General features: G+C 41.6%; 1 long non-coding RNA gene across 1 annotated transcript in view; it reads left to right on the forward strand.

The window, feature by feature from the left end:
* Nucleotides 1–8,878, forward strand: part of LOC128467857 (uncharacterized) — a 54,701-nt gene extending 45,823 nt beyond the window's left edge. The window contains exon 3 of the long non-coding RNA XR_008345763.1: nt 8,749–8,878. This is a non-coding gene — a long non-coding RNA (uncharacterized LOC128467857). The remainder of the gene's footprint in view (nt 1–8,748) is intronic.
* Nucleotides 8,879–27,499: the final 18,621 nt, after the last annotated feature.

A 27,499-nucleotide genomic window follows, 5' to 3' on the forward strand; every position in this document is an offset into this window, starting at 1 on the left:
GTTTGCAGGTGGTCTTATTATAGCTTGTATGAAGTTGGCCTTTCGACAAACAGTAATTGCCTAGAAGGTATGGATGTGCACCCTTGTGCAAACACTATGCCCTGTTCATAATACCAAACAGCTCCTATAACCATGCTGTATATCCATGCAAAGCCACTAATAACTTCTCCCCAGGTGAGCAGGACATATTCAGGGCTGCCAATCATTTGCATTGTTGTTGGAGAGCCCACCTGTGCATCGAAGTGTTCAGTCTCAGATTATGAGTAGATAATTCAGCCATCTGCCGATATGGTTATGTTTGGCAGTGTTCAGTATCTGCCGAGCTCGGGTGACTCCGAATAAACTGAAATAACGATTCAGGATAAATGTTAGCACATCTTTATGAGGATCACATAATTCAGTGGCTTCAGATGGCAGGCTGGCAAATCATCTCTGCTTTTAGTTTGGCAACAAATGTATCAAAAACTGGGGTTGAGTAGAAGCAGATACAATGTTGCTTTGTTGCATCTATATCACAATAGGGATTAAAATGAAGTCGTTGGCTTAATCTACAAAACAAATATATAAAAAAAGTCTAACGATGAGCATTCTGTCAGAATAGACACATTTCAAGTCACAGAGCAGATGAAGTAAAAGACAGAGAGTACTTGGCGTATCTTGGGTCCGTACTCTCGTCACAGGCGTGGGATTAAAACTAAATGAATGGAATATTTCCCCAATCCTACATTTCCGAGTGATACAAGCAATAAATTCTAGTGATAATTATAACACGGAGGTGTCTGTTAATATTCCCGTCATCGGATTTGATACTTTGGCAAAGAACGCGGTGGGATGTTACCTAGATATCCTGGTATTTTGCACAAAAACATTTCAGAGCAAAAAAACCTTAATTCTCTCACTCCATTAATCATACAGAACGGGAAACCCAGCACATATGGCCCCAGCCAGGTGAAGAATGTCTATTAATATGTTGGAATTTGCAGCTTTCACTTGCTTTGTGCTCTCTTCTTGATGCACCCGATTGAAAAAGACATAGGTTAGATAATATGCGCTTCCTGAGATAGCACGGCCTGGCACTGTGGCTGCAAGCCAAGCAATCAAGTCCAATCAAACCAGTAGTCAGAGCCACCATGCACAGTGCTTGTGGGTGATCATGAGGACGATAACCAAAAGAACGATTATTTTCTGCTTGTATTTCATTTCCAATGGAATAATATCATTCTACCCCAATGCTGTGACCAGCCTGCTAGAAATCTTCAATGTTAATGGTTGGCTTCATAATGACCAACACTCAAAGCGGCCAATCAGCGGCTTACGGGAAGCAGCGTGAGTCTGCCACGGGGTACTCAAAACGCACTAACCCACTTCATTCAGTTTTAAACCCCTTTCTTTCACTAAATATGTGTGTATTCAGCAAGCTTGGCCCCGTCCCAAAACACATAATTCATCCTGAATTTAAATGTAACCTGCTGGACCAGCCACAATTTAACCCCTAGTCCTATTTAATTTTCTTCCTGTTGTCTCACCCGCTCGCTTCTCTCTCGCAGAGCCCGGGCAGCAGAAGGATCCATGGAATTAGCTACAACAAAGTCTTTTTGTTTCCCTTGGACGCAGTGTTCTGCAGCAAATATAAACTTCCCCCTTAGGATGCTGGCTGACAGTGGAAAGATAAATAGCATTTATCATTTGGACAGACAGCACATTTGTGTCTATGTGTAAATGTTTGTATGGTCCATTATGTATATCTGTTTACGCAACAAACTCTGCGACCTAATCAGCGCATGTATGTTTGTGTATTCAGTAGCCTGTGTGTTTAGCCACTGATATATATTTGCATATGTGGATGAGTGTCAGAGTCTGTCCTTGACTGTGATCTGTGGCTCCATTCATTTGCCCGGTGGGTTTATTTGCGGGAGATATTTTCAGATCGGTATTATACACACAGTAGATGAGATGCCAGCGTGAGTTACGGCATATAAAAGAGGCATTTCCTATTTCAGGATAGTTCACATTCCAATATTTCTCCCAAATTAGAGGGTTCTACCAAAAATGTACAGTGTCTTCTGACTTAACGTTCACAGGGAATAGTCGATAATAGTAATACTGACCCAACGATATACGGGGCTGAATTTATGAAGGAGCTTTTGTGATGGCATCATCCAAGCATAATCAGAATCTTGTGTGTAGCTCTTCAAAAAACATCTATCGGGATACTTTACGTGTTTAATTTACCGGGGTTGTGGTGAGGAGTCAGTTCATGGAACATTTTCACCTTCTTTGTTTAGTTTTATTGAAAAGATTAACTAAATAACTTTTAAACGCTAACAGCTCTATGGAACAGGTCGGTTCTTTTGGTTCCAAAGAGCCCTAGGACAAGTATCATTGGTTTAACGTCTTTTTGGTGCATAATTGTTACTCTGATTTCCCAAGACATCAACCGATTTCTGCGCCTTCACAGTGAGCTGTTTCGAATTGCAGTTTGGCTCATGGCGAAGGACAAACATTTTTAACCCGCTCGGCCTCGTAAAGAGCCATTTCAGTTACTGACATGGATACCGTTCGCGATCCTCAGCCTTATCCGACACCGAACGTGTTAAATAATCTCTGCTGCTCTTTCTGCGTTCATATTTTCTTTTTTGTTTATTGCTAAACTTCATATTCCAAGTTCTGTTCGGTTTCAGGCACCAGAAAATTTAATTTCAATTTCATCATCTTCTGGTCCCTAACAATAGTATTTGTTGTTTATGTTGCCAGAAATCTTGAATATTTCTGCAAAGATCTTTTAGTATAACACTAAGCCACAAACATTGCTTTTAGTTGAACGATGCACACTGATTCGGATCACATCAATAACATATATAACATATATGATTATTAATGATATAACATTTTTTTGTAGTTTGGTTTTCTTTTTATAAACTTTTTTCCCCAATAACTGGAATATAATACACTCCCAGACTGGTTTATCTCAACTGTCTCAGTGGGATTAATGTAAAAATTCCTTATTTTTGATCATAACCAGTTTACCCTTATTTTGCATCCTGTAGTTTCCTTCCACAAGGGATCATGTGCCTTTGTTGCGCAATACAAAGCGTCCAATGTTTCTTCTACTGTAAAACAACGCTAACCTGTAACAACGGAGCGACAATGTATCAAATGATGGAACGCATGCCAGAGAATAGCCATGGAAATGGAGCCACCAGTACTTTCTTGGCTGCCCCATTTGTCATCCTGTGAACAGTGTAGGCATTGTAGCGCACCGCTAGGGAAAGGGGTCCACGAAGGTGTTGACGGGGTAACACTGCTTCCGGCTTCCGCTAGGTGCAGGTAGGGGGTAGTGGAATCCATTGCATAACAGAAACGTTACTAATCTGAAGCTTTTCAGGTCGCAGGGCATCCACAGCACATGGACCTTCCAGCTATTTTAGAAACCTGACCCTCTTCGCTTAATAGAAGGCCCATGAATATTCATGATGACATTTGGATATAATTAGGATTATTCCTTGGCTACTTGCTATGTGCAGGGGATGTCTGCATTGGTTCCTGTCCCACGGCTCATAGTACACACTGGAGAAAGACACTGAAACCAGGCACCCCCCACAATATTTGTAATCCACACCGACAGACAAATTGCAACCAATGCACAAAAATGCTAAATGGATCATTTCTATTACTATGGGGATACACTTTTTACAGAAAATCCCAATAGTTCTATTGTGCTGGAGAACGTGGAAGCCAGAAGAACACCTCATGTGCTGCAGAACTGGGGTAGGAGTTGCGGTGTCCATAGTGCACATCTTCATGCCGGACACTGCTCTGATAATGTCCATCTCCAGTTACCCACCTCCGTTATCCATAGACCATTACCCGGTCTGTAGCAACTAGTTATTGCCTCTCTTATTGTAAGTCTACGATCTATCTGAACTAGCATGAAGGCAAGAGTTCACCAAGTCTGCCAGCTTGGCGTGAATGACTTTTATTTCAGGAAATGGGTTGTTCTCTTGGTTTTTCAAATCCAGCACTGCTTTCCATAGACCTACATGGAAGGCTATAAACTGCTTTTGGACTCATTCGTCTGAGTGGGAGCTAAACACCCAGGGACACAGGGGACGTAATTCCAGCCGTACTCACAGCGTTCAGTCTATAACTGGCATTACGCACCGGAAATACCAGTATGTATTAAAATCACACACGCTGTGCTGTGAGCAGGGAAACTGGTGTCAAATGGGTGAGTGTTTCCTCTTCTGCCCACTTTTAATATGCCATAAATAAGGACAACTGCTTTAAAGTGTCTTTGTGGCCAGTGGCCCATCTGGAAATGCCTGAGAGTTCAAGATGGACCAGATACAAAGAAACTAAACAAGATCAGATGTCTTCTACAGTATTAGAGGATAATGCATTTCACATGATGCTGGTAAACAGGGAAATATCAAACCATTAACTGGAGAGCCATCAGGGCCGCACATTTCTTTCATTTATTTCTTCTAAAACACTTACATCGCCTTGCCCCATGCCTTGGACCAAGCTCTTCTAAGGATTTCAGTGTGTCGGGCCAGGCTTGGCAAAGATCTCTGGATAAGATAGAGATGAATGCGGATATCAGTCTGCGTCCAAAGTGCCTCTAAAGGATATGCATGGAGATATGTGAATATATCTGCCAGTGGTTTGGAAACGGGATGGCCTGGAGCGATGGATGAATACACAAGGGGAGCAAATAGAGTTTTCTAACATGTTACTCCCATATTAAAAGCAGAACCCCTTTGCCTGGTGCGGCAACAGACAATAAGCTCATATTGTAGATCAGAATTAGCCGTCTGAAGGCTGAGTAGCCATTGTGTGCCTGGAAACCTGCGGAAAGATGTGTTTTATGGTGTGTTTTATGGTGCCACTCCTCAGGGTGGCTGCGTCTTCCTATTCAGTATTACTCCAAGGCATTTTCCTCCCCCATTTCACTGCTTAGTAAATCGTCTGGAGGGGTTAAGCGCCTCTGTCTTTTTCATGTGATTGGGTCATGTTTGGCAGCGTCTCTGCGCATCATACGTTGGCTGTAATCAGTGGAGGGGATTGCAGTTTCTTCACTTCCAGGGCCCGGAGTTGCTGTCCAATATCTGGCACCTTCACCTGAAATAAATCAAAACATTTCTGAAAAGTGGAATTAGATGCAGGCGTTTGTACGCATGTGACAGGGTTAACCTTTTGGGGTCAGATTAGTGGCAGCTCATTAAAGCTGTACAAAGTTTTAAGTACAAGTATCGCTGAATGTATAACAGGATCTGTACAGAGATGTAGAGTTCCAAGAGCGGCTACAATTAAAGCCGTAGAGTATTATGTGTCTAATTCATACACAGAGAGCCTCTGTCTGTAACCAGGAATCCGTAGAAGGGTTCTGTGGCAGCGAAGTGTTAGAACATTCTGTGTGTGCGGCTTAAGATTAATAAGAAAGCGTGGAATCGGCACCGTCTTCCAGCGTACAATGATGGGTGCACGATGACCTGCGACTTTTATATAAGCGCATGTACTTCAGACTAAAAAGAATTAAGTACCTCTCAAGCGGAATACACTTAAACTAATAAATAAAGCCATAAATCAGAGTTAAGGTGCTGAATGCAAGCCTGAGGCAGTCCTTAGAGGATAGGAATGCACGATACAGAATGTAATGGGGACTCTGCAAGTCATTTAGTAATAAATTTGTTCCTAATTTATGTGATAAAATCTCCATCGCTCTTGGTTTTATTACCATGCGCCTGAATGCCTTGATTATGTCTCTGGTCTGTGTTTTATTATCATGTTGTTTAACTTATAGTTGTGTGACCTGGAGTTTACAGCCTCGGCTAATCTTTACCTGGAAAGATGTAATTATTGTCACTAGTGTCTGGGGCAGTAATGCTTCGTGGTGTAGGGGTAAAGCTGGCAGGTTACCAACGAGAGGCGTGGGTAAATACCCCCCAAAAAAGGTTATTAATGCTCTGGTACATGGGGTTGGGGTGGTGAAGCCGAGGTAATTATAGCTATTAAGCCCAATAAGGGCACTTTTCTAAACTGTATTCACCCCCTGGCACATTGTCTTCTGCCACTCTGGGTAATAGTTACCCCTCTCCCTTTTTTTTTATTGCCTCGTCTGATATTGCTCACCGGGAAAGTCAACTCCTATGTAGCCGAGCCAAAAAAAAGCAAGGCATCCCGTTATAGCCGATGTCGCTCAGCACGCCTCGGGTCACCTTATACTCCCAGTCTGAAGACATCCAGCCAAGCATTAGGCGGAAAAGTCTTGGAACTGAATCCGCCATATAGAGGTCTATAGTTCACCGTGCACCTAATTCGAACAATATTTTAATATTTATTTTTACATTCAGCCCACAGAATGAGGTTTCATGTATTGCTACCATCTGGACAGCAAATGTGCCCTCTGCATGAAATGTTAATTTTGACCCTTATTTGCTTTGTTTAGGTATGTGAGAAAGCCATTAAACAGGTATAAATCAAGATTAGCTCTGTTTTGCTCAGATTTTGCTCCTCTTGATCTATTTTCTTTTCTGCAGATTAAATCATAAGTGACCTTCCATATTTCCAAGTAAAATTCTACTGTAACAGTACAAATTGTTATAGAAACCTTAATTTGTGCATGCATCTGATTAAAAAATAACCTAAAGCTGTGTGTGTCATAAACATACTTTTGTGTTTAATTAAGAGCCCCCCCCTTTCATTTCATTCTTTACCTAAGCGTGTTCAGGCATTCCGCGCGTAGTGTGATGTCAAAGAAAGGATAGTGAATAATGTTACAATGTCACACGCCGAATGAGTCAATGTCTCAATCAAACAGACGTGTATATTACAATACCTTGATGAAACATGAATATTAAAATGACACATATGGTTTTTGTAGCAGCCGGGATGTGCAATTTTCTTTTTGCATTAGTGGCTTCCTGATTTGTCTGCAACGGCATCTTGCCCAGAAAATGCTCTTAAGAGCAGAGTCTATGGAAAAAAAACATCCCTTTCCCTACCTCTTCTCGAATAAATAATAATATAGGGGATATTTTATCTGTAGAGTTATAGGAGGAAGATCACATACCTGCTTAGTAACTAATAGGACACCCACCAGGCATTCAGATCACAAGCTGTTTTAGCTTCCGCCCCAAAGAGCTAACAGTCTTTTTTTGATCATGGTCTCTGTGGAGCTGCCCTCTTACTCAGTGAATATTGAAATGTGTGTTTTTGTAATCAGATAGGAGATCCATAGTGATAGATTTAACAGAAAATCTAAAAATTAAAAATCTGACGACCTAATTAGGGAGCCCTGACGTTTCCAAAACGGAAATTTATTTTAAGTACCAATCATGCCCGAGGCATTTCCGTTTACTTTCGTTGGGAACGCTTTCAACTCCCTAATGCAAATGATGTGTATATCAATAGCAATTAATACGACACTGCAGTGTGACAAAGGGAAAGAGAGTTCATGGGGGTAGCTTATTCCATCTTATGAATTGCGTTCAGCGCTTTTGTCTTGGTGAGGCAGTGATACGGATTGAAATGCCTCCCAGATCTGATTATGTAACCCAATGAGGAATTTGGACAGCCATGCCTCGCTAAACCAGCAGATTGATAGACAGAATTTCTTTTTCCTAAATCTTACAACAAAAACAAGATTGTGGAGTGTGGAAAATGACTCACAGCAACAGCGAAGCGGTATCTGCCATGAGATATTCTGTGTGTCGGGTTACCAGCCGGAGTCCAAGAATGCTGTGGTTTCGTGGCAAGGATTAGACCATGCTAACATCATGTCTTTGAGGGGAGCCTGGCCAGAGGACCGTATCATATGCGGTTCCTGCAGAGGTCTGATCCTACTGTGGAAAAATCAGGGATAAGCACTTTTCTTTGGAGTGCGTAGAGACGGGTGCCATCTCTCTCTCTCCAGCACCTCAGCCAAAAGCCTAAAAAAAAAAGACATCCTTATTTACGGCATGGCTATCATTTGGAGCCTTGGCTCTAACTTAAGTAAACATAGTTAATTTTAGAACAATGAGGTACGATCGTTTGTTTGATTTTTCTATTTGGTGGGAGGTTAATGGAAAATCCGCTCGCAAGGACAAGGTTTCAATGTCTTCGGTCTTCAAAGCCGCTGGGCAAGCCATGCTTCCCACTTATAAACAATTAGAGATGATTTGTATCGAAAGATGAGAACCAAAGACTTCACCAGCCAACAATGTTTCCAAAATGTCTCAATCTATGTGGTTATATTTGGTGTCTCAAATATCCCGGAAAGAAAACCCAAGTGTTTTCCAAGGGTAAGATTATGGAAGTTGCTACCAGGCAGGATGGAGGTTGTTTATAAAGAGATAATATATTCTTACCACTGTCCTTTTTGATGTGTGATGTCATAGAATTCTTTTATGTACGCAAAATAAATCATCAAGAAAAGTTTAGGTTTTTTTTTAGCAGATACAATATGGATACCAGGCAGACATTAATACTGTTAGATTGTGTATCAACCAGGATCTAAGTTACATTAGTGAGCTCACGGTTTGTATATGATGTTGTCGGTAAAGCTTCTTTGTACACATTTATTATATTTTTTCCCCCAATGCTGGAAAAGTACAGTTGTACTGGTCAATTCAAGTCCGTGCTGTTTGTTGACTTTTTTGGCCCTCAACAAAATGAATATGTCACAGCTGTAACAATGATAAAATAAAGTGCTTGGCCTAGTGTTCTTTTGGAATAATTTCTAACAATGTCTTTGTTCTTTTCCAGATGATAACGCACGCTGGATGTCTTAGGTGCAACCTGGAGTTTCTCCCCACAAGCAATGACAAGGGTGAGAGCCCAGTTTTGTATTCTTCAGCTCATTAATAAATGAACGGACTGGAATGTTTTTCTTTTGTTATTTGGTGAACACAAAAAGAAACACAAACTGTTCTGTATTAGAGAATGGTACACTGAATGAAAGGAAGAAAAGTCAAACGAAGGGCTGGTAGAGAACAGAAGGTGCAAACATATGGGTAAGCAATGGTGGGGTATCTGCTCCATGGAAGAGACACCTGTAGAAACCCTGGAGTAAATAACCTGCCCTTCTTCACATCTCCTACCAGTGTCTGTAAGCTGGAACCCTTCGTTTTCCCCAGATATGAGGATACTGGTGTTATTATTATTATATTTTATTTACATTAAGAATATATGTGAAATATTTACGATGTATTGGGAATTCATTGAGCTCTTTCTGGAGCAGCGGTGAAGGGTTCGTGTCTGCAGGTTCTGGGATTGCATAACCACAGAGATGTTCTAATGGAAATATGTAATATCTAAAAACAGCTGGTTAGTGTTCTTTTTATCAAGCCCTTTGATGTTGATTTGCTTGGAGGAAGAGAGAGTCCCCCACCCACACAGATACACATGTGCTGTCTTTTATGTTCCTATTATTGGGGGGTGATGTTTGTGTATATGGTCACACCATGCCAATGGCCCTCTGAGGGCAACTTTGGATGGTCAGTGAGCTGCTCCAGCATGTATAAGCTTCTTTGCTTTTCCCTTTAGTGTTGGGATTTTTGCTTGAGGTCTAAACCTGTAGTCTGGGATTGCTACTATGTAGCTAACATGGATTTACGCATCAAACTGGCGCAAGCAGCGCCCCTTCTGTATTTGCCATGGTGTTGGATTATTTTATACATTTTTTCCATCTTGGAAAGAAATATGAAAAATGTCAAGGAGCTCCGGGCTGATAAACTCTTCCCTGCCATCGTTGTCATTCCAACATATGTTCCTGAGATAACCTGCTAACCTTCCTAGTGCGGGGAGTGGGATTTAGTCCTGACTGCCAATTGATGTGTCTTGAGATCGTGTCATCCATCATCTGAGCTCATGGCAGCGATTTGTCTTACAGGCATCATTTAAATTGAGGTTTCAGTTCTTGAGAAACAGACGGTAAAGCATTGCGCAAAACATGCACTGCCCAACTACTTCTCTGACTCTTGACAACCTGAACCCTACAAACCCAACGGGTATAGAGTGTTGGAGTTTGCAGACCAGCCATTCAGTGCCATCGTAGGGTCTACATTGTGATGGAGTCTCCTTGGTCTTTCAAGAGATAATGTAAGACCAACATTTAGTATTACTTTAGTCTTCTAGGACATAGTGAACAATATCTGAGAGTCCTCAAAATATCCTGATGGTATAATCAGTGAGTGGACGTGTGATTCGAAACCTGCGGATTGTTTAATACCGCCCCATGCTTTGAACTTCCATCCTGCCCCAGAAGTGCCCTACTTTCTTCAAAGCAGATGATTATGCAAATGTCGTTGGTCCGCCTGCCCCAATAAAGCCTGCGCAGCTCTCGGCAAATCTTAGCTTTGAAGGCAGATGCCAAGAGCGGCGGTGATGGAAATCCTTTAGCTTCGTCCATAATGATGTGAGATGAAGTCAGCCATTCTGCATTCACCTAAAAATAACAAGGTGCAAAGGTAATCTCCTCTCTGACATCAGGGCTATTGTTTGGCCTGGCACCCTTCCCGTCTAGCAAGAGGTATAATCACAGCGCCGCAGCAGCGCAGGCGGAATTCATCACGTGTTACTGATTAATAATACGGAAAATCAATACTATAAAACCTATCATTTAGCTTTGTTTCTATTATTATCCACCAAAATGTGAAGCGTAAAGCAATTGCCGTGACCTCTGCAGTTTCCCAACCCCAACATCTGTTTCTCTTCAATGTTTTCTGTTCGACGCACAAGCACCGGCCCAAAATCTCACAACTGTTGCTGGTTATAACGATTATAAAAAAAAAAACCAGCATTATCACAAATGGCGAAGATATTTCAAGTCTTCACTTAAAGGAACAAATACTACGAGAATGAGGCGAGTTTACAAGATCAAGTAAAGAGCCCGCATGTATTTTCCTTTACGTAATTTGTATCAAGAAAGGTGTTTATTGATTGATTGTTTCATAAAGAACTATCATATTCTGCAGCTGTGATTTAAAAGGCAACAATTTGTTTAAAAAGTGTCAGAAAAGAAAACTCCCCTAAAAGCTTTCTTTGAGGAACTGAGGAATGGTAACAAAAAATAAAATCAATTATTTTCTTTAAAGTCGGACAAACTCTTAACTTTCTTTAAAATTGGCATTTCTGCTCACGTTTCCTACTCCAAAAACAAGATTATGGTTTTTTTTTTGGAACAAATGCCGTGTTTCAACATCAATAAAATAACGTACGTTTCTAATCGGTGTATAAACGTGTTCAGGAACAACGTAAAACGTCTTGTAGAACACGAAGGCGAAAAGACTAGGCTTTCTATGTTTAAAATGGGAGATAATGACAGTTTGTCTAATAAAATAAAGCATTCGGACTCAAAGACATGTAATGGTTGGGCAATCATCTGTATCCAGTTAAATTCCTTGGAACAGGTAGATATCTCGGAGAGGCGAAGGATACTCTGGAACATCCATTATTCTTCCAAAGACTTTCATGTTTGACACTACAGCTACTGTGTAAAGATGCATGTATCCTTTCTTCGCCCATTACAATACAGCCATTAAATATTCCAACAGATCACTTCTGTTAACCTCTTTTAGAGCCGGAGGAAAAGCCCTATCCAAGATCAATAATCTATATGAAATAGGTAATCTTTTTATGTGCAACGCTGTCTGCGAGGAATTCCAAAACAAAGAATAAAGCTTTCCCAAGACGATGCCTCGCTTTGCTTTATGGTGAATGTTTGCTCCTTGCATAAGGTGGCCAAAGTTCTATATGGAACCGATCTCTAGAATGGAGAACTTCCGGAGTCAGTCACTTGTACGACACGAGTCCTGCTTTATACCACAGGGGACCATTTCTAGCACCAAATTCAGCTGATGACTCTACTGTACTTTCCACAAAGATTCAGGGTGAGGAGCTGCCCTCATCTGCATCGTCATGGTCCTTGAGACCCTTTTCAGAGAGTTAAGTATAGAGTCATGGAAATCGGTAAACATATCATCCTGTGCTAATCCCTGGAGATTACCTGACCGTGCTACAGGCTCTGCCGAGCTGCCTCTCTGCGGATGACCTTTGGGAGATTTACTGTAAGGAAATTACAGACAAAATGAGATTTTACGGCAGCAGCGGTCATACATGAAACTTTCGTGGAAAAGCCTTCCATTTTCTCTGCATTGGCTGGCAATGTGATTTTGTTTAGGGATGGTCTGTCTGAGCCTCATTTGTAAGCCGTGCTGTGACGAGCGGATCAATCTCGATCATAAATCAGTGTCTAGACTTTATTAAGTGGAGCGATTATTATGAATTCCAGTGACTCTCGCACGGCACATCGCAATTTTCTGATTATTCCATGTTATGGGCATCTGGATTTTTCAATATCATATTGCCATAACCTTAGCCATATACTGAATTATTGGGGATGGAGATATTTCTCACAAGCAGGACCACTTTTGAAATGTGTCAGAGGAAGCGTTCATATTGACCAATTTTGTAAAGTCTTCTTGAGGACTGGGAATAGATCCAGCTTTTTGGGGAAACTTAATGGCTTGATGGCTCTTGAGTATCCTACTGGGCTTAAATATTGTTATAAAGCGACTTAACCCACTGTGTTTAGAAAAGCACCTTATACGTTCCACCGGTCTCTGTGGCAAGGAGGCGCTCATTAGTTTACTTATTCCGCCATCCGACAATCAAAGGAGGAAGAAACCTTTTTCAAATAAACATAGTCACATTGTTTTAAGAATGTGTCTCGAGTAATTATGGTCTAATGTCTACGGTTGTTTATTTTATATTTTTATTTCCAGTTGAAATGCAATATCTGTTGTCATTTCCCCGCAATCTGTAAATATTTTTTAGCAAAAGAACAAAATTTTAGCAAAAATTCCATTGTTTTGCCAGGGCTTCCATACAATCGGATAAAGTTGTCAAAAGTTTATGGATTGCATTAACGTTCCCGTGACTGGGACTTGAACTTTGCCAGTGGAAATTCTCATTTTTTTATGCCCCTTAAAGAATCTCCGTGGTTAATATCCTGCCCGAGACTGATAGCAATCCGGGGTTATCGGGAGCAAGGTGGTGACAGGTTCAAAGCCCTGTCTGTGCTTCATTATACACACAAAAAAAAGATTATGGAAAGTTCCAGGGCTACCAAAAGGATCATTCATGCCCTCCCCCATAATTATGAAACAGATGTAACCCCCTCGCTGCTCATACTGCGTACATTGTACAGATTCCAGGGTATTGATTGAACCTGTAGTCTGAATGCTGGGGGGGGGGTAATTGTTAGTTTGTATCACTGTCTGTTCTGTAGTCATGGATTTAGTTGCTACTTTATGTGTCATTCTATGTTTCTAATAATTCTATGTAGCACATGATAAAATATACATATATATATATATAGATAAACTTATTGTAGGGCCCCACGGTCTCCATCATTTCCAAATATATTTTGAATATAACTACATATGTTTACACTGCTATTTCTGATACATTTATGTGTGTCTATATGTCTATGTTATGTTAGGCAGTGTAACTTTAAAGTTTTGGTGGCTTTGGCATGGTCTCCAGTTTTTATAACTTTGATATTTTTGCCTGCACCCACAGGTTATGCCCCCGATGGCATATGGTCATTAGAAAATATAGTTTTTTTCTGGGATGCAGGAATTAGGAGACTTTCTGACCCATATGTTTTCAAGGAGGATTATCTTTGGTGGTGTATAGAGCAAAAGGGTGCACATATGCCCTAAAATGTTGATAGACTTTGGGTATATTTTATCACTAATGTTCATTATAAGAAAAATATGAAACTCCTAGATTACTCTCCTAGCGCTGTCCTCGCCTAATTTCCACATTTTCTGTGAGCTCTAAATCGATTTAGATTACAGTAAAATGTCCTAACATCTGCTGGATTATAATCATTCCCCTAATTGTTGTAAATGTTTGATTTGTCTCATACACTCCGTATAAATATTGCACTCCTGGAGCTCGGAGTTAGCGCTGTCAGCCTTATATTGTGTTTCTACATTGTAACAACGTTGTAACATTTTTTATTTTGCATCTTCTTGGTTGCTTTTGCTGTTCAGGGAATAAACTCAGTAGGTTGTGCAGCGTGTAGACAACAAAGTCTTCTCAAACTTTAAAAGAGCTCAGGCCTCACGTGGAGTCGGGTCAAGTGGGAGAGAGGTGGAGGAGTAAAAAAAATTAAGAATAATAACCGCGTATTTGGAACAAGTCCATAGGCAGTTCTAGTAACGTATTAGTCTTGTTAACATAAGCCCTTTCTAGAGGACTTACTGGAACTGATTATGAAAGGTGCCTTGGAGGTGAAGAGGTCAGGGAGCAATATCGCTACTTCAATTGAAATTAGACTGCTTACGGCTTTCTGGATTCAGCGCTAATATCATGTCACCTCCCTGTGAGGCAGCCAGAAGTAGAATGAGTGTCTCTCTGTTGAAAGACATGCCACCCCAGGGCTCATGTGTTCTTGTTGGGATTGAAGATGTCTTGGGGTGTCACATTGTACATTAAGCATGATCAGAACTGTATCGGCGATGGGATGATGAGATTCTTTAAGGGACAAAAATAAATCACACCTGTGTTAAAGTCAAAATGATGTCTCATGTGAAGACCCTGTGAGCTTTCTCACAAGTTCTCCGAGACATAACCTCATGCATTAAAAACCCCATCCTTCAGATAGAGGACGGGCAGCAACTAGAACGTCTAGAACATCGCCACCACCTGAGGCAGGTAAAAGGGAATTTCTTCTGACTCAGTCTGCAAGCTGATAATTAGAAACTGACTCATATTGACTGAAAGTGATGAACCTAATGTGTTAATGATTTAAACGACTGAGAACATTAATGGCTGATGTGTTCTAAAGTCATCAATCATGCCACAATCCCCAATGAAAGACTCTAGCTAGAATATTAACTCTATGATGCATGGATACCTCAGTGCTTCCATATGCAATGGGGCTTAATGCGGTGGCAGCCGACTGCTTACCTCAGAGGGAGACTCCTGATTTCCAGGTGAGACTCCCCTCTAGTAATCCCCCCCACTCAAAGCATTTTAGTGTAGGTAAAGTGATCATCCTTTGCTACCCAAATGGTTAAAGGAAAGCTTCGAGGGAATAAGCTTGCAGACTCCTCGGATTTCCATCTAAATATTTTCTTCCATCCTGCCATGCTGTGGTTTAGGATCGAGACAATGCGCAGAGGCCATCTGCTATATTACTTTTACAATGAACGCTAATTTGAAGGGATTAGAATCCATTGTATATCGTAAAGTCAGTCTCCAAGGGCTGGATGTAATGGCTTCACCAAAGTCTCGCAGACTGAAACACTTTGTACTGCGGCTACCCCCTCATTTCCTCCAGGATCCCGTGTCCTGCACTCCCGCTGGCTGATACTAGCCCAGAGGTGACACAGTCTCTCTGCAACAATAGCTACACGGATTCCGCGTTACATGCGTGTACACATATTGTAATAAGTGCCAAACCAACAGCCTCCTGGGGTTTGAATGAAGCCGGGGAAGACACGGCATTCCAGCTTAGTGACCTCAAATCTGATGCTGAAGTGAGTAATGAAGAGTTTGTTAATTCTTTTTTTTTTTTCCTACTTTTTTTTGGGGACAAAAAAAAATTCTTTCAGCGACACTGTTGTGTTTCCGCTTCAAGTAATGACAAATATTTTTACCTTTTTCTTCATTTCCCCACTGATGGCACCGAACCCACCCTACCCGTAAGCTTTCAGAATCCGCTGTGCCATTGGGGAATGCAGGCATTGTATATCATCGTTCTGCTGGTTGTTTTTGGACAGCGGCTCCATAGTCACATGCTGAAGCTGACGTAACCGCTCCTGACCTGGTAGAGAAGGTGAACGTGTTTGTAATATGTTAGGTATATTTATCCCGGGGGGCCTGGAATGTGTAATGCTGCTTTGTGTGTGATATGAGAGAGGAACACTACATCACCCAGGTCCTTAGGGGGGCAATAAGATGTGTGTATGGAGATTTCCTCTAGCAATGTAGATGGAAGGAGACATTCTGTACCTGTAACATGCTGCAGGCTCATAATCTACCATTTCTTCTAGAATTCTTCAGACATTCCTTTTACGGGGAACTAGGATCCTGAGCTGATTCCTCTCTGTTTGGGTTGATCTTTGGGGGAAGATGTTGGCATCTAGAGCTTTATCCACTAAAAAACAATCCACATATCCCATTTGAGTGGAATGTTCAAAGCTCTATTTTATAGAAAAAAGGATAGAAATGGATGAAATAATGGCCGATGTGCAACCAAGAATGTACAAAACAAATATGCTTGACAATCAAAAGGTGAATGAGCTGATTTTCGTAGGGTCTTGGGCCAAGTGGACAGTTTCTCTGGGTCTGTAGATCAAGGTTAGGACTCCAGGTGTCCTGTTGATTTAGTTAAGGATGTAGAATGCGGCTTCATCCCAGGAATGTATTTCAACCTTTATCTCTCCAGCATCTGACTGAGCAATTATGTTGTCAATAAAACCTTGTAATGTGCTCAGAGTATGGTAAATGTATCAAAACACGGTATAGTTCAATGCACAGGGCAGGTTCACTAAAGTCAGCGCGCGGTGAAGTGGGTTGCAGCGGAGAATGCAGGAATTTCGCTGTCTGTTTTTCGCTGTCTTTTAGTAATTAAACAACCATTCCGATTAACTTACAAACCGTAATGCATTTAAACGGGCTGTGTATAGGCATTGTGTGTAGTAAGGCTGCATAGAAATATTTCTGTAAATGTGCAATAAAGATATAGTAGAGACAGAGGGCTGATGCCTTAAATCTATTAAGGAAAGCCAAGAGCCGGGGAGATCAGTACCAATGGGGTACAAACCAACATGTAAGCTAGAAAGGATCCTACTCACACACCATATCATGCTTGCTTGGTGGATGTGTAATGTGTGTGTATGTAGTGTATATGTGGATCCAGTGAGGAGTATTTGTGTGGAGTCAAAGGCTTAGTTGTAATTTAGGCCAATACAGGGATATTAAACATGCATGGGATAGAATTTTGACTTAAAAAAACATTTAGTTACTGTGTGTTAATGTACGAAAAAAAGAACATCAGTTTTCGATAACAGCCAAAAATGCATTATCGGTGCACAAGGAAAATTGGCAAGGAAAAAATGTATGATGTCATAGAACAAAGGCACATTTATTGGCCGTGCAACACTAATAAAACAGCCCAATGACCCATCTCACATATCCATTTTTTTCTGACCCTAAACACATTCCAGGGATTTTTGTAATTCTTTAACATAGTTCGTCCTAAATACCTCTGCTGGAAGGCTATTCCATGTACCTGACACTGTATCTTTAAAATAGATCTTCCATGCATTGCTCGTTAGTCCTCCCATCCCTGCGTTCGCACCCTGCGATCTTAGCGCTTGTCTTAAAAATGAAGTCATGAATTGATACTTAAATGTAACACTCCAAAAAGATTTGTTTACTGTATTACATTGACACATCTGAGTGAAGGCATGTTCATGGAACACGCCGTTCACGCATCAGTCTGTCTTAGGAAGAATAGTTTGATTGCCGTTACATGAAGGTTTTAAGCGCAGATTCATCCTAAGAGCTCATTTCCTCGGCTAAGATTATAAGCCACAAATTATGATCCTCATCAAACTGCCACCTTAAGTGAGTTCATTCCTGTGTCAGCAAGACTTTCTCCCGAAAATATTCACCTTACCTTTCTGATTCCCGGATAATACTTCATCGCCAGAGGCCATGAGAACTACACCTTGGTCATCCTCTCTATCTTTTGAACTCATTCCACCTTTGCCTCAACTCTGTTCTTAGCCTTGGCATGTCGAGGACGCAAGCCGGGGCAAGTCTTCAGGAAGCCCAAGGCTTGGAGAAACCCGAGCAGGTGTGCGTATGAACAGTGACCTGCGCTCTACACAATCGTGAAATGGAAAACTCTCGCCAGAGGCTATAAGAAAACTCTGTGCATTTTCCAGTCTCGTTGAGGGATTGAAACGCATTGGCATCCAGCCACTGATTACATTACTCTGTTCCCAATAAACCTCTTTTTGACCTCAAATGCTAAATGTTACCATAGAGCCTGAGAGTAGTATCAGGTCAGGGGGGATCGGGCCATAGCTGGCGCTCACTGTATCGTGACTATCAGTCAAATCTCCGAGTCAAAAAGAATAATGAAGTAGCAGTGAGATAAGGGACAAGCTATCATCTCTCCGTATAAAGCTATTATCATACAACGAGTGAGCGTTCTATACGTCAGAGGAGCATCGCCCATCTTTACACTGAGCCCTACGGGGGTCAAGTTTTATAACATATATAACAATATAAATCAATGGCCAGTTAATGATTACTAATTCCTCTTCTATTTACCTTTAGGGAATAAAATATCATTTCTTGCATCTGCCTAATAGTATTTTTGTGGAATTCCTCAAAATATAATGAAATTCTAAAGCTCATACGAAACCTTTTAGCGGAAATGATTATCTATGGGTCAAGTTAGGTGAGAATGTAACCTCATTAATGAAATTATAAGGTCGCCTTTAAATGATGTGCAGCATTTCCTGCTATATTCTGTTTTTTTATGGATGGATTTGCAGCTTCTGTTATATATTAGCAACCTTTCACATAATACACATAACCTAGACAATTCATTCTGACTTATTTGCCAAATGAATATATGATAAGAAGCAGCTCATTTTATAGTTAATCCAAACCATAATCAACACGTAATAATATACTATGATTTGTAAGCAAGCAAACTGGCAGTGGGGTTACTTTTATGAATTATACATAGAGCAAAACTGTTATTTTATGATTATTATTATTATATATATGATTCAACTTAATGCACATCAGTAGCTACAGTATGAGTGTTTTTTTGGGACAATACTCCATAGAATTCAGTAAGTCTGCCCGGAATGCTTACATATAGGAAGCCAACACGATTTAGTACGCTTTCTTTCTGTAGTATAATAGTAGATGATTACATGGGCGAGCCCTGCTGCCGTGTCTCTGGGTGTTTATCCAACAAATGGATCCATTTACCGATTTAAATTAAGTTGTCTACTATGCGTCCCGGCATCATTCGGGGCTCATCTCTGGAAGGTTTATAGAAATCTCCTGAGATCTCAGTATTGACTACGGTGCCAGACAGCAGATACCCGCTGGGTACTGGGGCTGAGCCCGCAGATCTGACCGGGTAACGCGGAGCACAATAGTAATCCGTTTTCAGCAATGTACGTTTTCAGATAAAACATTTGGCTGGCTTGTGCTTTGGTCTATAAATAGAAGCCTTTGGGATGGGGATTATACTGGTTTAGGATTTCCTCGTCTTCTGGCGGTGAGCCGACACATTAGTGAAAGTTGAGAATACTTCTAGATGGGGTGAAGACTGATACCCACTTGCCCCTCCAACGTACGCGATCACAATTGATTAATGGCATTTTCCCTTTTGCAGAATGGAAACTATGTGTTGTAATTATACTTAGCTGTTGTTTAATGTTAATACTGCTCCGGGGCGCACCATAAACGCGATCCCCATGCAGCTGAATAGCATCTGAGCGGGGTCTATGTCACTTCCTAAGCATGTTCGTTCACGTTGGCTGTAATCAGCCAAATGGTAGGTTTCACGGGACAGAGCTACTTATTGTGTCCGAGCCGCTTGCCGTGTTTTATTGCAGCCGAATGAAAACTGTATTTATATTTGACTTACTAACAAAAGTATATACCTTCTCCCATTAAACATCAAAGAGCGATGGATTTATGTCTTGCAGGAGTTCCACCAAAATGAACGTCTTTAGGATGTAGGTGGGCGCTGTACAGCCTGTACATAAATTACTGAATATAGGTTTAGGGAGACATAAATTGGATGATGTATGCGACGCGGTAAAATGGGGGCACCATTGCCTCAAGCGAGACAAGATCTTGTGCAAAGAGGTAGTATTGGAGCAGCTAGTAGTAAAACTCAATCTGTTGCCAAGGTGATTTCACCATTTTAAAGAACAAACCTTCAATAATGTGTCATGCTCAAAGGCGTTTTGTCCGGTTAGGAGCCCCAAACACTTTGCCACCCATCAGGGTTAATTAGCACCTGTCAGCATGCACATTTGAGTTATCGGGTTCATTGTCCATTTAGAGCCGATTGTATACATTAAACAGGACTCCGCCGAGCCACATCACTCACTGAGTGCACACAGCTTTTAAGGAAAATCAAACATACCGATCTCTCCTAGAATATACCACCGGGACATTCATTTTATTCCATAAATACAGAGGGTTTGCACTAGGGTGGAACATTTTACCCCCAAATCTCAAGTCACTTGACAGATGCAATGAATTCTATCATTCCAGCTCTTTCATGTCAGAAACGGAAGCCCTCTTTATTTTACATTCAGAGATGGAAGCCTAGGGAAATCTCATCAAGGTTAAGACTCTTATCCTTGACACGGAGCTCAGGAAAATTCCAAGGGGGACAAAAATGAACATTTTTACGACAGCAACTATTTGATTAATCTGTCGGTGGTATGATTAAAATATCCAGAGGAACTTTTTATGTGCAGTCTCAAGTATGGCCAGTTCTACGTTCTAGTGGACTTGATATGGGACAGTTTGATCTGGCATGTACTGCGGTAAATTGGATAAGTGTTTCTTGGTTATGTAATAGGTTATGTAATAAGTCTAGATGTGCTAGGTGCATGATACACCAGGAGATGAAGACCAAAGCATCACCCTCAACTTCCATAGCTACACCAGTAAGGCGGCTGGAGAGGCGTATGGAGTGGTGGTAATTGGGGACAGGGCATAGAGAACAGTTCTGATGGGGCAAAGTCTCACTAACCAGGTCTCCTGCCACACGATGTTTACCAGAACTCACCAGAATACACCAAAAGAATGAATACCAGTCATGATCACGGCATAGGATTTTAAGCACTCTTTTTAATAATCCATGGCAGACGTCCATGGGAAGTATAAAATGGTCAAAAAAAACTTCCGCAGCCTTCGGCCGTCACCGCATTTCTTAGCAGAGAACTCAATCAGCTCCCTAACTAAATGAAAGTTGTCATTTGGCAATGGTGTCCATTTATCGTGCTATGTGCTGACATCAGACCTTTTCAAAGCCTATTTTTGTAATCCATTCGCCTACAAGTAATACATTTCATTAGCAAATTCTTCAAAGGAAGCTGAAATTCAATTTCCTACAGTATTCCTTCTGCTTGAACCAAGGAGTGTTCCGTGTCTCGTTCTTTTCCCTGGAGCGTCGACCCAGTGGAAATAATATTATTATAAGCCCCCGAAATGATTTACCACTGAAGGAGAGTTGCCCAACGTGAAATAAAAACACATTGTGAGCGCAAAGCCCAAGTTTCTCTTCTTTCCTTCTTTCTTTCTTTCCTATTTTAAGTTGTATTATTTGATGTTGGTTTTTAATTGAGCGCTCCTGGTCGCCATATGTCTGGGATTTGACGTATCAGCTCGGGGAGAGAGGTGTGTGTCTGTGCGCATGGGGGGAGATCTGGACTGTCTCCGTTCAGGAATGCGACATTAGTATTTTTAAAATAATAATAATAGTAATAATACGGAGTTTCTTGGGAGCCTCCATGCGTGTAAATGAAGAAAGCTTCCTTGCATAATCTTATTAAACTGAACCGAACTACGGTTTCTTGCAGCCAAGACAATGGTAATAGTCACGCTTAATTATTTTATTTTAATATCATGTTCACGCAAAACTACTGTTTGCACATCTTTAGAAGTGTCAGGACAGTGAAAAAATATTTTTGTTGGGTCGAGGCCCAGTCCAAGAACCAACTGGTTGCTATGGGGTTACTATGGGGTCAATAGAATGCATAACCATGAGAATGCACAGTGACGCCGGGCATCATCAGGAAGAAGATGAGGGAAGGTGAATATGGGAATGCATTGTTGTATTGTAGATTAGTTTGACAATTTGAAGAAGTGAACCCATTGGAAAACTAGATATGAGTCAGGGATTAGTGATATAAATACGCAGCACGACAGCAAATCTCATCAACAAGACTTCCATGGTGGAATTGCAAATGGTGCTGATGCAAGTCATTCACTACTCATTTCCAAATCATATGACTTTGCAGGTTTAGTTTAGTTTGTAGACCCAAGTACAGGTTATATATAAAGGGTGTTCTTGGTGCAATGCGTTTTAATAACCGTAGCAGCCAAGTTTGGCTGGTTGTATCCTCGTCACCTTTAGTGAATGGACCGTTATATGTTCACGCTTGGCTTCCGAGCCCCGTGTAGAATAAAAGCTCTTGCTCTGTCCTGCATGTTTCCCTGGCACATGGACACCAGATTACAGACTATTCTAACAATATTTCCCCTGCTGATAAAAGCCAAGCCCCGGCTGACAAGAGCTCCTGATTTATGGCAGCGGTTAAACAGAAAGGTACGTCTACCCTAATAAAATAGCAAGGAGCTGAGGTTTTACATTGTTTCCTAATGGTTCATGAGTCTAGCCAGTCGCCTGGAACACGGAACATAGGCGTAGCCACCAGGAAGGAGATTTCCACGACAGCTTCATAAACTCTAACATCATTTCCCGGCAGCTACAATCCAAAAGCTAATAATTGGCCGTTAAAGGGACTGAAACCGCTCATACGCAGATTACGCTTTACGCGTGTAGAAGGATGCATCAATTAAACACTCTTTGATACAATATTACCACTAATTCCAGTATCCAACAGAGATCCAAGTGTGTTTAGGATTAATGTCACTCAGTAATGCTGTCAGATGACCTACGCTGCGTTCTCCATCTTCCAAAATCATAACTTTCAATGAAATAAAGTTTTCTTTTCAAAGTGTTTCTTCTGGCAGAATTCTGCGGAAAGTGATCTGGCGTTCTTATGTTTTTCATCCTGAGCACCTTCGTGTTTTATAAGAATATAATGTAAACGGCGACAGCTAATTAGGCTCACTTTAGTGGGACCAATACGCAGGATAGTCCTTTTTTTTGGACCCTCCCGGGCATGTCTGTATATTCACTAAACACACAATTAGTAGCCTGCTTTACTGGGATTAGTTAGTTTTCCTTTTTGGAGGTTATATCGTTCGCTTGCGCCTGTGCCCTTGGCATTCTGTGCCTGCAGACACGTCCCATGGGGAGCCATCAACAAGTTAATGCCAGGTTTAATTGCAAAAGCCTCGAAAGTGAGCGTCAGCCCCTTAGAGGCGGCTCGGAGGCGCATGCCGATGAAGTGATGTCACCAGGAGACAGCGTTCGCTCTTTGCATGGTCTCCGCTCTTTGAATATTGTTGGCTGTGTATAGCAGCAGCACAGGTGTGCTTCCAGGCTGCGTCCCCGGAGAAGCTCGGAGCTGCAGACTCTGTCACTTCTCCTCCAGCCCCCTGGCGGACCCTTTTTTCCATGCCTTCATTTCCAGTGGGATATTATTTTTTTCCTTTCTCTCTCTCTGCAAGAAATGTCATGGTTTGGGCCAGAGTGTCAAAACAGGGAGGTTCTTTTGATAGGAGACAGCCACTGGTGGTGGGGGGTGAGTTCTGCATTTCCCCACACGCTTATTAACCATTTCAACAGCCGTGAATGGAATGCATACAACTGCGTCCAGGGTCAGCGGGGGAGCCAAGGATACTCATCGCTACTGTCTAATTTACAATAGAAATTAATTATATCCATGTCTTTTTTTCTGATCTAAGCACACACATTCATTTGGTTCTAGAAATGTGTTTCCTGGTTTAATTGCAGTTATTTATTGTGCAGAGAAAGCAATGCCGTCATATTAATTAACTGTATAAGAAATCAATAAATGAAACTGCACCGGTAGGGATGCCCCTTTGCCCCATTGGTATTGTAATACTGATCAGCGCCCTTCAGCATATACATGGGCAAGGACGCATACCGCTGAGTATATATCACAATGAGCGATGGGTCAGATGTTATGGCCGTATCCGTATGACATCACTGATACATTATCTTTTCTCCTTCCATTCCCTGTAGGTTCTTGGTCTTCCTGAGGTGGCATTTTGATGGGCTTATGAACAGAAATGGTGCACAGCAGCCGCGTAGCCGCCAAACTCTGTGTAAATGAAGCGTTATTATACTGAACCAGAAAGCAGATGTGTCCGCATAAGGTGAGAACACCTCTCCCTGCCGGGTCTTATCAGTGATGTCTTCTCTGTAACAAAACTCTGCAGCTCCTCTCCTTGCCTCTGCATTAAGTATCCATAAGAAGCATTGCGTGTAGCAGCTGACCCTCTTCTTCTTTTACCCTTATGTGTTCTGTCATGTGCCTTATCCCCCCCCCTTTTCCAAGTTGTACATATACTAGTTACACTAATATGCTATTCAGTGTCATCAAAAAGTTATTTTTTATGGATCACAAAAGTTCTTAATTAGAATTACATAAGGGCACGGAAAACTCACTGTTCTTAAACAATCAGATTAGAATATTCTGCAAGCGCTACAGTGAACTTGTCAGAGCAGCACGACCAAGGTCATTTGGGAGAATGTAAAACAGACATGGAAAAGCATCGAGCCAGTCGGCGTGTTCTGCTGGAAAAGCAGGTGTGTTTGACTGGCAGCTGCTTTTCACGAGGTGTTTGATTAACTTAATGAAAATTACTATAAAAAGGTAATTTTGCTTGAGAGGGTGCTGTAAACTCCATAAATGTTTTATTTCAAAGCAGTGGCATCAATGGCTAATTTCAGCGAGGCCTAATATTTCACGGTGTTACTTTGAAAGCCTGGAGGGCAGACAATACCTAATGCTTTAGCTGTGTAGGAGGCTGTAAGGCGAAGAAGTGTTTGCAGCAATGTGCAGCAGCTATAAAGCGAGGCTGTGTGTTAGTGCAGGCTGTGAGCATGGCTGCAGCTTCTTAGTGTCAATGTCTCGACACGCCTGATACATTTGTTTCATTTTTCCCTCTGTAAAGTCTACGTTTTGAAGTAATTACATTTATGACAACATGTAAAAATGATCTGCCTAGAACAAAAATTACAACCTGTGTGCGACCTTAGTTTTTTTGTGAGGACTTTTCTTGTCGGGAGGCTTTTTCTGTGATGTCATAGAGACATCATAGACAAATTCATGAAAGAGAATAGGAAACGGCCGATGATCACAAAATGTTTGGAAGCTTGATAGTGTCGCGTTGTATAAACAAGAAGGTTGCATTGTCTCAGATATTAGCATTATTTATGAAATCACCGTTTTATGAGAGCTATTTTGGTTAAAAAAAAATCTATGAAATTAAGTAGTTATGGGGCGCGTGCTGTGCACTCGGAATCCCCTTACCAAACCTTGGAAAGTTTTTTCCGATAGGACTATGTTCCATTTTCTCTTCACGTAACACCTACTCTTCATTTCTGTTTTTACGAGGATATATCTGTGAGATATTCCCATTGTTAGTCTTTAATGAGCTGATGATGTTCTTCATGTAACCCGATACGGATAACTCAGGGCAGCCTCCATCCAATCTTCATATCAATCAGTGATCCTCAAGTATAAACTCAGTCTGCTGTCAACAATTTCTTGAAGGTCTGAGTTCCCATAATTTTACTTCTTACCAATATTTATTTTTTCGGCACCAATTTGCTGTCAGAAAGACTTGCTGATGATCTTTTATTATTTAAGAACACGCCAAAGAAAAAGGAGTTTTCTCATTTATGTTCTGGTCGGAAGAAGTAAAAGAAATTCCTGTGCAAAGCGTAAGTGATGTTTGTTAAAGTGGGAATCCTTTTTGGAGTTGGTGGACGGAACCATTCCGGTATATTTGTCATGTTAAACTCATTACTTTCACCGAGTCATAACACGCCTTGTCGTTTGCAACTACAACAGCTGAACTCAGAAAGAGATTGATCATGAATGAGCTTAGCCGTGCCGGATTTCATAATGTAAAAAGCTCGGTCAGTCCCCCGGTGGGAATGTTTATTGGAGCTCAGCTCAATGCCTCTAATCTCACATCTGATGTGCATGTGCAGAGGAAAAGATACCTGCTCCTGTTAGGATGCTGCGTGTGCACAGAAACATCAGGCAGGCTCTGCGTCGGATCCCTTCTGGGTTTATTAGATGCTAGGACTCATAGCAAGGATATCAGATCTTCGTGGATGATGGTGGTGGGTGAAGGGTTAGCGTTCCCTAGGCAGACTGTCATAGAACGTCTGAAGTAGGTGGTGGGTGCAGTTCCCAGCAGGAGAACAATGTCGCCATCTACATGACACATGTGACACTGCAGCCGGGGAAGCCACAGGGAGATCTCTGTGCAGAGAAAAGTCAATACACAAACTGGGAAAAGATAACTGTCAGTTAATGCATGGGTTTATAGAACTACTGGTTCTACTTAAATCCATGGCAACTCGTAATTGTTACATGTCTGTTTATACACCCCCTTCCCTTTTAGAAGAAAGAGGACTTAAAACTCTCTTTTGACAACCTCTTTGGGAGGTGAATGTGTCAAATGTTTGTGGTGTGGGGTAATCATTAGTGAAGCTGACAGGTCCTCAAGAGATACTCAAGATAGACTACTAGAAGGACTACTGGTAGCCCATTGCTCACCCATCGCTCGAGATGAAAGGCTGTCCCTCCAGATCAGGAGGAGGTGGGTAGACAAGATGTCAGGTCAGCACGCTCTGTAAGGCTGCGGATTTAAGTGGAAGGCGTGGGCTAGACGGCACTCACACCGCCTCACTGAAGCAGAGTGAGCTTGCTCAGAAAAGTCATGACTCCATCAGACTGACCAGCCATGGTTATGTTTGCAGTCACAGAGAAAAAGTGTTGACGGAAATGAGTTCTGCTCTTTGTGTTGCTGGAGGAACAACAGAGGAGCAACAGAGGAGCCTGTAAACAGGAATCAATGGATTTCATCTTTGGTTAGGTTATCTGTATTACCAGCCATGATCAATTTTTTGCACGTGCTAATGCTGTGCCTTTTGAAGAAGCTACCTCCCTCTCCGCAAAAGTCACCCGGAGATTATGGCCACATCCACCACAGCATATGAAACTTCCAAAGAATACACAAACCCATCGGATTCCCCAGGCTGGGTGCAGCTATTATACAGAAAAGGAAGTTTGTTAATGGATCAAACTCAGTGTTGTTACTGGTTCCACTCATATGTTCTAGGGACGCAGTGTTACTAAGGGCCGGAGTGGAAGCACAAACACTGTCCTCTTTATGGTAGCTTGACAGGCGACTGAACGGTTCACACAAGCCAGATATGTTGTTATAGGTTCTGACAAACACCACTCATGTTTCCGACACGGTGTCTTAAAGGAGTATATTTCTGTGTTTCGAATTAAACTCCAAGTTATTGGCAAAACTTCACCGTCAACCTACGTTCCTGTTCTGTATTACTGTGTGACCAAAGCCAGGCTTATATCTGCACGTGGCCTGCCCCACCTCAACCTCCTTAAATCTGCCCCTTTCACAACCAGCATGGCTTTTCCTTTCTTTCAGATGATCTGAGGCCATATGGTCTCCATACCCAGGAAAGACGGAAAGCTCTTCCATGCCATACCCTGTGTGTCTCCTGCAGAAATTATTT

Source organism: Spea bombifrons, chromosome 10 (genome assembly GCF_027358695.1).
Source record: "Spea bombifrons isolate aSpeBom1 chromosome 10, aSpeBom1.2.pri, whole genome shotgun sequence".
Classification (NCBI taxonomy): domain Eukaryota; kingdom Metazoa; phylum Chordata; class Amphibia; order Anura; family Pelobatidae; genus Spea; species Spea bombifrons.